We start from the raw sequence: 14,731 nt of genomic DNA, 5'->3' as shown, positions 1-14,731 counted from the left end.
ATCGTGATCAGGATGCATCTGTGTTTTAGTGACAGAAACCTAAAGAAAATAACCTGGATCTTCTATTTATAGAACCAAAACCATGTTGCGTGTGTGGTTTGGAGACTTCTGCATACTGGAATCATCCTATTTGTGAATTGTTCCACTTCTTACATGTACGTGAATGAAAGCATCGTGGTATTTTAATCGAGCTGTGCTTCTCTTGGTGTAAGCAGGTCTAAAGTGTTGGTGGTCATACCAGTCACTTCTGCAGTGGACTTCCTGCTGATGGATGAATAAAGAGAGAGAAAGAGAAGGAGCACGGTGTGTTTTGTCTCCTTACTTCTGACCAGTTTAGCACTGAAGCAGTATGCAGGTGTTGGTCATAAAATTAGAATATTATGACAGAGTTGGTTAATTTGAGTAATGCCATTCAAAAAGTGAGACTTGTATATTAGATTAATTCATTACACACGTACTGACATATTTGAAATGTTATTTCTTTAAATGTTGATGATTATAACTGACAAATAATGAAAATCCCAAATTAGAAATCAATTAAGACCAAAGCAAAAAATAAAAAGGAATTTTAGAAATGTTGGCCAACTGAAACGTTTGAACATGAAAAGAATGAGCATGAACACCACTATATTTAGTTGGGGCTCCTTTGGCCTGGATTACTGCAGCAACACGGCGTGGCGTGGAGTCCATTAGCCTGTGACACTGCTCAGGTGTATTGCAATATCTCGATATGTAGATTGATGTCGATATTTTATTTGGTCTTTATTTAAACAGGAATAAAAGAAAAAACACTTGAGTTCTTCACAAAAATATCAAAATTATAACATGATTAAAATACAAAAAAAAGATAAAAACAAATGAATATCATTAAAAACAAAATGCAGAACTTCAAACGTGCTGAGTGAGGAGGGGACGTTGAGTCAGAGTAGGCCACGTTTTATGCCTCCATTGTCAACATGGCTGACCAGATTTGCAGGCACGTGGTTGGTCAGCTGAGGTGGTGATCCCCCTGTTTAAAAAGAGGGGGCGCAGGGTGTGCTCCAACTACAGGGGGATCACACTCCTAAGCCTCCCTGCATTCAGGGGCTCTGCAGAAGTGGGTCCATCAGATTGTTGAACATTGGGTTCAGGAGGAACAATCTAGAGCCCTAGAAGAGGCCTAGAGGATGTGTAGAAGCTTGACAATCAAATCTGTTTTTGTGGACTTGGAGAAGGCGTTTGACCGCGTCCCTCCAGGAGTCCTGTGGGGAGTGCAACAGGAGTATGGAGATCCGGACTCCTTAAGGTCCTTGTAAGATCAGTGACAGAGCTTGGTCCGCATTGCCAGCAGTAAGTCATGCTCATTTCTGGTGAGAGTTGGACTCCTCCAAGGTTGCCTTTAATCACCATTTCTATTCATAACTTTTATGGACAGAATTTCTAGACGCAGCCAAGGTGTGAGGGGATCAGCTTTGGTGGCCTATGGAGTGTCTGCTCTTAGCAGATGATGTGGTCCTGTTGGCTTCATCAGACTGTGATGCAGTAGAGCGACTCCAAAGAGAAGGCACCTCCGGCCTGCTTAGTAACAAAATCAGAACTAGATAAGCTGATCGAGGATATCGAGCTTCACTGGTCCACCGCGGTCAAAGATCTGCAAGTCCGCAGCTGTGTCGACACCCCACGGAGCCGAGAGCTGAGTCGACAACGACCGTGGTGGAACAGTAAAGCCCAATAGCCTCCACTATCCTCTGTCAGATATGTAGCTCTAGCTTTTTGTTACCCAGCAGCCACATTAACACAATCTGTTTCAACCCATCTTAGACCAAGCAGTGTAAACACACAAAATTTCCCCCATTCAACCAGCAAACTATCAGTGAGAAAAATGCGGTTGAGCGACTAAAATTTGAAGCAGTGTCAATTAAAAGAGCTGCTGTGTTTCTGTGGTCTCTGTGTTTTGACAAGGAAAAGAACCACAGCAGCAACTCGCTCACACTGTTTACAGTGGGGATGGGGAGCTGCTGACGTCAACTGGGGCAATAGTCGGACGGTGGAAGGAATACTTTGAGGAGCTCCTCAATCCCACCTACGCGCATTCCGAGGAGGAACCAGAGCCGGGAGACCTGGGGATGGACTGTCCAATCTTGGGGGCAGAAGTTGCTGAGGTAGTCAAACAACTACACAGCGGCGGAGCCCCAGGGGCGGATGAGATTCGTCCTGAGTATCTCAAGGCTATGGATGTTGTAGGGCTGTCATGGTTGACACGTCTCTGCAACATTGCGTGGTCATCGGGGGCAGTTCCTGTGAAGTGTAGACCGAAGGGTGACCTGAGAGTGTGTTCCAACTATAGGGGGATCACACTCCTCAGCCTCCCTGGAAAGGTTTACTCCAAGGTACTGGAGAGGAGGGTCCGATCGATAGTTGAGTCTGTAGCGACATGAATGCCCTCATTTGTGACCCAAAGGTCACACTTCCTCAGCTAGGTCACGCTGTCCTGGGTGCACTTCTATTCACAGATTATCCATCACAGGAGACACAAAGTCTGCTGTAAACCATCTTTAATCTGACTGCTGTTCCATCTGCAAGATGAAGGACACTTCAAGATTTAAAAGAATCATTTTTAATAAACTCTTTTAACTGTCTAGTACAAGGTTCATTGTAGCACCAGTGCCCTATACACTGGCACTACCTGGTTGCTGTTGCGGGTGGTCTTTACGTGTGCTTAAAGAAATGCAGCTTGAGTTTATTTCCGATGTTTATTATTTTGTCTGGTTCCAAAATGTCCATGATGATCCATTTACAGCAGTTAAAGTGGTTTGCAGTGAATGCGTTACTTGCCCCAATGACAGTCCGCAGAGTCCATTACACACAGCCACAGTCCTCGCCACACAGTAAAAAATTGTTTGTCCCATCCAGCCACCCTGAGTCCAATCTGTGTTGGCTTAAGTAGGCTGGTGCTTCCACAAGCAATTAACCAATAACATGAGGCAAAGCCTCCTCTCAAGTGCATAAAAAGAAATGACATATATGGCTCCTACATTCATAAATAATCATCATGGTTCATTATAAATGTATTTAATTACTGAAATGAATTATTATTCTTTGGTTAATAATAATTATTATTTATGATAATCAGTAATGTTGATCAGTAACAGAAGGTCATGTGCACTTATACAGACCATGCAGGACATCAGGGTTAAAGGGAACTGCTCTCTCATGTCTTTGCTCCATAACCAAAGCTTTCTATCTCTGAGAGGGCATGTCCCGAGGTTTGTTAAAACCTAAACTCCTCGGTTCAAGTTCAGTTTTCTTGAGCTCACCAAAAATCTCTCTGTGGCACGAGAGTCCCAGACGATCGAGACGGCCACTCGAAGCCTCCACTAAGCTGTTCTGTCACGCTGATAGAACTGCTCCGACAAACGCCACCTGCAACCAGCTGACACAAAACTCCTTCAGAGTTATTGATTTTTGAGACGCAACCAACTTCATCGGTCGTTGTGACCCGGAGACATCTCAGGACCGATTTGGTCGCAATATGGTTTTTCTACCCACCTCGTGCTTGGGGGTCATCATCTCCTCCTGACATCTCAGATCCAAAAAGGGGGTCTCCTAACTGGGTGAGGTAGACACTTCCGACAGATTGCGTCCGTATGCCTGTTTCTTTAAGAAATAACAGCTCAGCTGCAAAACAACTCTTTCACCCAGAATGCATTTTCTCTCTCTGATAGAAACCTTCTGAGGTTCCATTCACACATCCAACACACACACATTTCATTTTAGTTCTCATCCAGACACAGGTTGCTTTTAATACCAAGTTTTAAATTGTCACTTATAAATTGTCTTTTAAATAGTCATTAATAGTCTTTAAATTGTTAATAATGAATTCTTAACTTTTTAAACCTGACTCTTCTTTGAAATGAAACACAGAGTGGTGTATATTTGGTTATTGAACGAGCAAAGATTTCTTTAAATCTTCTGATTTAATAAATAAACTTTTGCTGTTAATTTAAATCTCTAAATAAATAAATTAAATATTAATCTTTGGATTAAATATAGACCAAGCCAGTTGGTGTATGAACTATCAATTATATAAATATCCGTGGATATCTATGTAAATACAAGTTCATAGGCCAAATTGTTTGATCTTTCTCAGGATCTAACAAAGCTGCACAGCAAACAGCGTTAAATCCTAGTCATGTAGATTTACTATGCTACAAATCTCATCTTGAGGAGGAGCAATGTGGTTTTCGTCCTGGCCGTGGAACTGTGGACCAGCTCTATACCCTTGCAAGGGTGATGGAGGGGGCATGGGAGTTTGCCCAACAAATCCACGTGTGTTTTGTGGATTTGGAGAAGGCTTATGACCGTGTCCCCAGGGGCACCCTGTGGGGGACGCTCCAGGAGTATGGGGTGGGTGGCTTTCTGTTAAGGGCCACTCAGTCCCTTTACCAGAGGAGCGTGAGTTTGGTCCGCATAGCCGGTAGTAAGTCGGACCTGTTCCCAGTGAGGGTTGGACTCCGCCAGGGCTGCCCTTCGTCACCGGTTCTGTTCATCACTTTTATGGACAGAATTTCTAGGTGCAGCCGTGGTGTGGAGTGTGTCGAGTTTGGTGGTAGGAGAATCTCGTCTCTGCTTTTTGCGGATGATGTGGTCCTCCTAGCTTCATCCAGCTCTGACCTTCAGCTCTTGCTGGGTAGGTTCGTGGCCGAGTGTGAAGCGGCTGGGATGAGGATCAGCACCTCCAAATCTGAGACCATGGTTCTCGACCGGAAAAGGGTGGCTTGCCAACTCTGGGTCAGGAGAGAGGTCCTACCTCAAGTGGAGGAGTTTAAGTATCTCGGGGTCTTGTTCACGAGTGAGGGTAGGAGGGATCGGGAGATCGACAGGCGGATTGGTTCAGCATCTGCAGTGATGCGGACGCTTAGCCGATCTGTCGTGGTGAAGAGGGAGCTGAGCCAGAAAGCCAGGCTCTCGATTTACCGGTCGATCTACGTCCCAATCCTCACCTATGGTCATGAGCTTTGGGTAATGACCGAAAGATTGAGATCGCGGATACAAGTGGCCGAAATGAGTTTCCTCTGTAGGGTGGCCGGGCTCAGCCTCAGAGATAGGGTGAGGAGCTCGGACATTCGGGAGGGACTCGGAGTAGAACCGCTGCTCCTCTGGATCGAAAGGAGTCAGTTGAGGTGGTTTGGGCATCTGGTCAGGATGCCTCCTGGACGCCTCCCTGGGGAGGTGTTTCGGGCATGTCCTGTTGGCAGGAGGCCCCCGGGTCGACCCAGGACACGTTGGAGAGGTTACATCTCCAATCTGGTCCGGGAACGCCTTGGGGGTCCTGCCGGAGGAGCTGGTGGAGGTGGCCGGGAAGAGGGCGGTCTGGAGCTCCCTAGTTGGGATGCTGCCCTTGCAACCCGGACCCGGATAAGCGGAGGAAGACGACGACGACGTGTTTGGCCTCTGTGTCCAAATAATTCCATGATTAACATTCAAACACAAACACACAGACAAAACTAAAGTTCAGAGTCCAAATGGCCAAAGATCTCTTAACGTTAGGCCGAGGCCTTTTCCCTGAGCTAGCTCTGAAGTCACATGGCTCTGATGCACATTAATTATTCAGAAATTTAAGCATTAATTTCCACTTGAACAGAAGAGTTACACAAAAATTCACCTCCCTAAGAGTGGTCATAAACTAGACCTACAAACACATAAAATTATATATTTTTAACCAAGCTGTAAACATGTTTATTTCTGCTGTGAAATTAGCGCTTTTAACATGGGTCAATGAGGATTTGCTCACTTCTGGTAGCAGCCCCTACTGGATGAGACTGGAACTGCAATTTTAGTCACTTCCTTATTGGCTTCAATTTCATTGCAATCATGGGGGCGTAGGGGCAAAAAACCGTCGCACTATTGAAAACCGATCATGTGGGATTAATATTGACTTTTCTAGCCTACCTGTTGACATTTTATATTTTTTCACCTTGTTTAATTAGTTGTATTTTTTATCATGCCATGCCATATTTATGATTTTGTGATATGCATAATTAAAGCTGTTGTTTTTTATTTGGTAAACAGCTTCCTCATTTGAAATAAATGTACTGGGGGAGAATCTAGACCAGGCTGTTATTGTTCCAATAAGAAAGCCATGAAAGCATCCATCTGATCCTGGTAGTTATAGGCCAATTGCTCTAACGTCGACTTTGTGTAAACTGATGGAATGTATGAATAAGGAAAGATTGCCATTTGACTTGGAAAGGCGAGGGGTTTTGGCAAACTGTCAAATTGGTTTCAGAAAAGCTCGAAATACAACTGATGCTATTGTTAGACTTGAAAATGTCATCAGGAGGGCACAGGTCAATAGTCAGTTTTAGCAGTGTTTTTTTTTATATAGGAAAGGCGCATGATATGTTGTGGAGGGATGGACTTTTTATTAAGTTGCACAGACTGGGTATTGGTGGAAGGATGTTCAACTGAATTTGAGATTTCTTATCTGACAGAAAGATACAGGTGCGTATTGGGACTACGACTTCTAGTCAGTATGTGGTTGAAAATGGTACACCTCAGGGAATTGTGGTTAGCCCTCTGCTATTTGTCATTATGATTAATGATGTTTTTTTCTAAAGTTCCTGAGGGAATTGGAAGGTCTTTGTTCATGGATGATGGTGCTTTATGGAAAAATGGAAGGAGTATAAAGCATTTAATGGGTAAGGTTCAAGATGCTATAAACATTGTGGTTGAATGGGGGCTTGAATGGGGATTCCGGTTTGCCGTAGAAAACAAAAATGATGTTTTTCACTAAAAACGTAGTGAGTGACATGTTGAAACTGCGTATTTTTGATGTGGGAATTGAAAAAGTGAGTTATTTTAAGTATTTAGGTGTTGCATTTGATGCACGCCTGACATGGAGGGAGCATATTGAAAGGATAGAAACAAAATGCAAGAAAGTTATCAGCGTTATGAAATGTGTAGCTGGGAGGGAATGGGGTGCGAGCTGTTCTGCTTTGAAGAGACTTTACCAGGCATTAATTAGATCTGTCTATGATTTTGGATGTGTGGCATATGGGACAGCAGCTGCGTCGCTGTTGAGGTGTCTGGATGTTCTGCAGTCACAGGCTCTTAAGAGTGTGCTGCGGAGCATTTAAGACCTCCCCAGTCAGTGCACTACAGGTGGAGATGGTAGAATTGCCTCTGGATCTTAGAAGGAAACAATTATCGTTGAATTACTGGGTGCATCTTAGTAGTCACAATGACACACATCCCACAAAGGAGGTACTTTTGGAATTCTGGGAATATGGAAAAAGTCAGAAGAATCATTTTGGTAAAGAGGGGAATCATTGTGTGGCAAGGGAGAGAAACGAGGGCCCAGGCGGGATTCAATCTCCAGACTCCCGGGTGAGAGTCAAGCGCTTACCAGTCAGTCAAAAAGACAACCCCTTTGCCAAGTAGCCAGGGCGCATGATCAATTGGGACACTGTGACAGGACGCTCACACTGCCACAATTGCTAAAGAGTGTCAGGTATATGCCATTAAAGTATGTTTTGTTGTTACGCCCCCTCTGGCATCTAGGAGTAGTGGGGGGAGGGGGACAGAGGAAAAATAAAATAATGGGAAATAAAAAGGGATGAATACAGAGGGATGGTGTCTGGATACTCAGCTCTAAAACTGTCTCCTCTGTCACTGTGTCTCCCTGAATAATGGAGTGAGGAGGCTTAAAAGGCTTCAGGAGCAGCTGATTGCTGATTTGATGCAGCTGCTCCACATCACTCCACTGGCCTCTGGTGCTGTATGGCAGAACTGCAGGAACTGAGGCCTGCAGCAGGAGGTCACCAGGGGGAGAGCAGAGAGCAGAAACCTCTGGGTTCATAACACCTGTAATAGTCTTTCCTGTTGTGTATCCATGGTTATTGGGGACCCCTTTTGTTGACTGGTACCTGTTAGAGTTGAATAGAGAATTGAAATGAGGATGCTCCACAGGAAGAACTCCAGTCGAACAACAAGTGTTGAGCTTCTTGCACAGTAAGAACATTCATATCCAAAGTGATGCAATATCAATCTGTCATACCCTTCCGAGAAAGGCAGACAAATTAAAACCAGTCATCATAGTGCGATTTACCAGTAGGAAGTACAGAAATGAGTTGTTGAGGCAAGCAAAAAAACTGAAAGGTACAAATGTGTACATAAATGAACACCTGACGAAAAAGAATGAAACAATAGCCAAAGAAGCAAGGGTGCTGAGAAAACAAAAAAAAATCACAGCCACGTGGACAAGAAATTGTGTTGTATGGATCAGAGAGCAAGAAGGTCTAAATGCAAAAATGATCAAAGAGTTGAAAGATCTGGAAGTGTTGCAGGGTAAAAGATGATTTATTGTGTAGCACTGACTAAATAATGGATAGTGGAAACAGTTTAACAATGGATATGGAAGTACAAATGAATTCATAAAGAATAAATGGATTCCCATGAGAAAATATATGAACTTGACAGTAAAATAGACGAAAGTTTATTTGAGTTAAATATAAATAGTAATTATTATGCAGAAGATCAGCTAAATAGTGGGTTAACTAACAATGATTCATTATCAATCATACACATAAACAGTAGAAGTTTAGTTTCCAAGTTGTCAACAATAAAGGACTATTTAGGTAAATTTAAAAGTAAATTCAAAGTCATTGCCATTACTGAGACTTGGCTTTATGATGAAAGGATGACTGAAGTACAAATAGAAGGGTATGAACTTCATTTTGTAAATAGAATAAATAAAAGGGGTGGTGGTGTTGCCCTGTACATTAACAATGATTTAAAATGTAAATTAGATAAGAAAATGACTATGATGGAAGATAATGTTATGGAAATGGTAACAGTGGAAATTATCAATGACGCATCAAAAAATATAATAATCAGTTGTGTATATAGAGCACCCGGTTCTTGCATCAGGTCATTTACAGATAAAATAAATGAGTTTGTGGATCATATTAAAAACAAAACATTGTTTATGTGTGGGGACTTTAACATTAACTTAGAACATCCTGTGGCTCTGAGAACATCAAGTGATTTTTTTGATATGATATATAGTTTAGGTTTGGTGCCTTTGATAAACAAACCTACCAGGATCACAACCCAAAGTCCAACAATAATTGATCATATATTCACTAATAGAAAGGAGGACGTTGTTAAAACTGGGATATTGATGACAGATATTAGTGATCATTTACCTATTTTCGTAGTGTCTAAATATCACAATAACAATAAAAATATCATAAAACATAATTTTATTAATTATAAAAGAAATAAATCAGTTAAAGCCCTGGAGGACCTAAATAAAGATCTTAAAATGCAGAACTGGACAGAAGTCTATGTCAGTGATGTGAACAATGCACATACATCCTTCATGAAAATACTGCTGAAATCGTTTAACAGTAGTTGTAAATTAATTAAAATAACAGGTAAAAGGGACAACCAACCATGGATGACTAATGGAATTAAAAATGCATGTGCCAAAAAAATAGTCTGTATACGAGATTCTTAAAGTTACAAACAAAGGAAGTCGAAGACAGATATAAAAAATATAAAAATAAATTAGTAACAATAATTAGAAAACAGAAGAAAGAGTACTATGGTGAGCTATTGAATAAGGACAAAGACAACATCAAGACTACATGGGGAATAATAAATAATGTGATTAACAGAGATAATACAAATGCAAGACTCCCAAACTACTTTGTAAAGGACAATAAAGACATTTATGAAGTTAAAGAAATTTCTAATGAATTCAATGATTTTTTTATAAATGTAGGAAGGAGTCTGGTGGAAAGCAAACCAATAATTCACGATACAATGAATACAATACCTAGAAATGTCAATAGTATTCTCCTTGACAAAGTAGATCAACAAGAAATAAGAAACATTGTAAAAAACTGGGGAAGCAAAAGATCAACTGATTGTGATGATCTGGACATGGTGACTGTAAAAGCTATAATTGTATCTGTTATTGAACCATTCACTTACATCTGTAATCTGTCACTATCTACAGGAGTCTTCCCTGATAAATTGCCAAGGTGGTTCCATTATTTAAGAGCGGTGATAAACAGAGTTTCACTAATTACAGGCCAGTGTCATTGCTTCCACAGTTTTCCAAAATATTAGAAAAAGTGTTTGCATTAAGGTTGGACAAATTCATTGACGAAAATTCAATTTTAAATCATGAACAGTATGGCTTTAGGACCAAACATTCAACAGCAATGGCAGTTATGGATTTAGTAGATAAAATTTCATCAGCAATTGACAATAAAAACCATTTCATTAGTGTTTTTATTGACTTAAAAAAGGCATTTGATGTAATTGATCATTCAAGGTTACTTCTTAAATTACAACGCTATGGAATAGGAGGGGTGGCACATCATTGGGTTACTAGTTATTTACGCAATAGAAAACAGTTTGTTCAAATAAATAATGCTAAATCTGAATTAAAAGATATTTATTATGGTGTGCCACAAGGGTCAGTCCTCGGACCTAAACTGTTCATATTGTTTATTAATGACCTGGTAAATGTGTCAAATTTACTTGGCACAGTTTTATTTGCGGATGATACTACATTGTTTTATTCAGGATTAAATATACATGAAGTAACTCAAGTGATAAACAGTGAATTGATTAAAGTTAAAAAATGGTTTGATATAAATAGACTGTCACTGAACCTGAACAAAACAAACTATATACTGTTTAATAACAGAAGAAGCTGTGATGTATCTTTAATGATAGATGGAATGGAAATTCAAAGGGTAAAAGAAACCAAATTTCTTGGAGTCATGTTCGATGAGAGTCTCACGTGGAAATCACATGTAGGTTATATAAAGGGGAAAATCGCCAAAGCCATAGGGTCTCCATTCTGCATCGTCGGAGAGGGGAGAGCGGGCAGTAGAGGGCGACAACGTCCTCTGCTGCCCGCAGATAAACGGAGAAGGAAGTGACGCGCCACCATCAGCGTCAGCCTGAAGAAGCCGGCAGCTGTCGGCGAAACCGTAGCTACAAACAGGTAAACAAAACTGTTTCTGTGTTTAAAAAAGAACGAAAGCATGGATAGTAGGTGTTGTGTGACGGGGTGAGTATTCCCTCTTCTCCACAACATCTTTGTAAGACTGTCATTCCAGGAGAGGGCATTCACCAGCTGTGGGGCATTATCGATCAGCGGCAGCTGCAGATCCTCTAATCAACCGCAGCAGAGCTCTATTTAAGAGGAGAGGGAACCACTTTACATCGCTGGATGATTAACTACTCACGGTAGAATCTTGCCACTCAGTACTAGGTTTTACTTGGTCTCTGCTCAGACATTTGTGCTGTCACAGTTTTTGGATTTATCTGGTTTTTTGTGCTTGGATTTTTTGGTGTTTGGACTCAAGTCTGTTTCATCTTCAGGATACTTGGAATTGCTGAACCACAGATGGATGTACCTACCTGGAAGTCACCATAACCCGCCTGGATTACACTCAAGGTTCACCTCTCCTCCAGCTTCACTTGCCCTCTGCCGCCATCATCTGGCTCCCTCTCCTGGACGTACCCCGTCACACTGTTTGCCCTCCCTGCTGGCTTTTGGACTCTTGCCGACTACTTCACACTTGGATATCTCCAGGACACTTTTAGTTAGGGTTAATAAATCATTGTTTGAACTTTCTGCCTTTGTCCTGTGATGGTTCTTCATGTCGTGGGTTAAACACCTTCCCAGGAACATGACAGTAGGTGAGAGATTGTTGTTTGAGATACATTCCAAAAGAGCTTCAAAAAGCATATTTCGTATCTTTCCATAAGAAAACATAAAACTCAACAGTTAAGCCATAGAGGCCTGGTGACTTCCCTTTAGCCATTAGTTGGATAGCTTTATCTAACTCCTCATGTGTTAGGTTGCCATCCAACTCAGTCTTAAAATCCAAGTCAATTGTTTCAATTTAATTGCCGATTTCACTAAAAAAGTACTTACAGTGAGAGTCAATAGTTGGAAGAATAAAGTTTGCAGTAAAAATCTTTAATTGTTTGACTTATTAAATCAGCGTCCTCAGTAACACACCCATTAATGTTCAGTTTAGAGATTTTCTTTCTGGATTGTCTGTTTTTCAAGATAAAAAAAATATGAGGAATTTTTCTCGCCTTCCTCAATCCAACGATCCCGGGAGCGGATAAATCCTCCCTGTGCTTTGTCTAAAAATAACTTGTCTCATTGACATTTAAAAATTTCCAATTGGCCTTTTTCTTTTGATAACACTGCGTTTGAGCACAAATGATTGATATTACTGTCTGGCCTTCATCAGATTAGACAGATGTTTACCAGTTCTAATTGCTGTTATCCTAACATTAAATTTAAACCATTCCCTTTTATTCAAAGGTGAAAGTTCAAGTAATGAAACCTCTTCAATAAGTTTCCTGATTTCTGTGCAAAAATCCGAGTTCAGTAAAAGGTTACTATTACATTTGTGATTTGCAATGATGAAAGGAGAGGAGCAAATTGACTGAACAATGATCTGTTAACGGTGCAATTGAAATTTCACAATTTGAGATATTATTTAGCATATTTTTGGGAATTAACCAGTAGTCAAGTCGAGAACATTGACCATTATTAGAAGCGTTAAACCTGGTATACTGTCTAACTCTGGGGTTTCTAACCCTCCAGCAGTCAGATTAGTTTTGGTGACTAAATCATTGAAAATATAGTCAAAGAGGTGATACTGCCCTCTAGTGGGAAGACGATCAACAGAGCTGTCTGGAACCATATTCATATATCCTCCTAAAATAACCTGATCTGTCGAAAATGTGACTTTCCGCTGTCTTATCTTGTCACAAAGATCTGCAAAAAAGATTCTGTTAACTGCTTTGCTGTTACAACCATAGACACAAACAAAAATGATTTTAACTCCATCAATTTCCACAGCCACCATTAACCAATGACCATTAGAATCACTTGAATGACCCAAAACATCTCCAGGAAACCTATGAAACATAATCATAGCCCTCGCAGAACGAGAAGTAGGCTACCATGGCTGAAAAAATAGCGTCTCCCCATTGAAGTTTTCAAAATTTCTCATCCTCCTTAGCTGTTTCTTGCAAAAAATAACAGTTTGCCTTTTGCTCTTTACAATATAGAAAAATAGCCATATGTTTTACAATATCCTTCAGTCCCCTAGAGTTTAAAGATAGCAAGGATTGCATGAAATAATAAAATAAATGCGCAAAAACCTCAGGAATGATGCGCAGGAATGAGAAAACTAACTTAGCCGATAACAGTCATGGCAAAATGCAACAGCCCTATAGATCAGAACAAAAACAACATCGTAGAGCCGAACAGAGAGGAGCAATTAGTCAGGGTCCACTCTTTTGTTATCCGCCAGCGTCTACCCTTCCTTCAGATAAGCACACTCACCCCAGCTCCTGGCTTCTTGAACAATTGGCCACAGCTTTTTTTGAGTGAGTCTGTCTGGGGAGCTCTGGCAGCAAAGACCATGTCTGTTTGACACAAATGACAAGAAGTACCACGATCGCTCCAAAAAGGTGAAAGATTGGAGAGATATCTCTGAGCAAATCCAAATTCCAAGTAAGTAAATCCATGTTTACCTTCACACCATGCTCCTTTTGTTCCTCAAATGTTTTCCTCCACCCATGGCAATGCGTGCTAACATAAACTATTTCTTTAAACTGTGATATGTTCAAATGAAAGCATGCTCTTTATAATAACGTTAGATCCACAAGGTTAAACGTATCTCATGCTGAACTATTTGCACAGATGTGCCTTGTTTACAGTAATTAAAAAGCTGGGGTAGCTAAAATTGAAACAACAATAACTTTATCAGAAACAATGCTAACTAACAAATTGCCATTTATGTAATTATTGTTGTTTTTCCAGCAGCGTTTAAGCACAGAACTAAATCACATTAAATCAAAACCCCTTTTAAAACAAAAACAACTAAATGAAAGCATTAGTATTATAAATAGCTATGTTATTATTAGTAATATTTAGGTTGGAAATACAATTTAATCATGATATTTTTCTTCCAAATACTTTTTATATTGCTACTCTCTTGTACAGAAAGTAACAAAGGATAATCTTATCGATGCTTAGACAAATGTCTGATACAATTACTATTTATTTTGCAGTGAAAGAAGTGATGATCTGTGCAGCTTCCCTGGGAATGCAGCACGGGAAACTTCTGCAGTGGCAAAAAAGACCTGGCAGCGCACCACTGTCCATTGTGGTGCACAACGGGGTCCAGCTGGTGGCACAACTACTCAATAAGGATGGGCAGCTTCTCAGCTACAACAAATTCTTTTCAAGATATAGCTTTCCTGCAGTCCCCAGGAATTATCAGTGGTGCTGAATGCTGTACTCTCAGGAACTTTAATGCTGTTTAAAAATTGTGATAATTTACCATCTACTCAATTTACACAACCAGGTCCAACTGAATCAGCAGTGGGGAAAATTAGCTTTTTACAAAGACATGGTAACAGCAATAAACGAAGTTGCAGTTTGTTTCAAAAAGATATTGTTTCGCACCGATATGTCCCATCATGCTGGGATCACTATGTTCCAGAGATCAACTGGAATATGGATGGTCCCCCATAAATATTTGTCAATAAATAAAGTAAAAGAAGTGTCATTTAAAATTATTCAAATAATTTACCCTGCAAAGCACTACATGGTGAAATTTGAAAGAGATATTAATGTTAACTGCAGTTTTTGTGAAGGTCATCCAGAAACTGTTACTCAACTGTTTTG

Source organism: Nothobranchius furzeri, chromosome 5, assembly GCF_043380555.1.
Source record: "Nothobranchius furzeri strain GRZ-AD chromosome 5, NfurGRZ-RIMD1, whole genome shotgun sequence".
NCBI classification, from domain to species: Eukaryota; Metazoa; Chordata; class Actinopteri; order Cyprinodontiformes; family Nothobranchiidae; genus Nothobranchius; species Nothobranchius furzeri.
Note: the sequence above shows the minus strand (reverse complement) of the source record.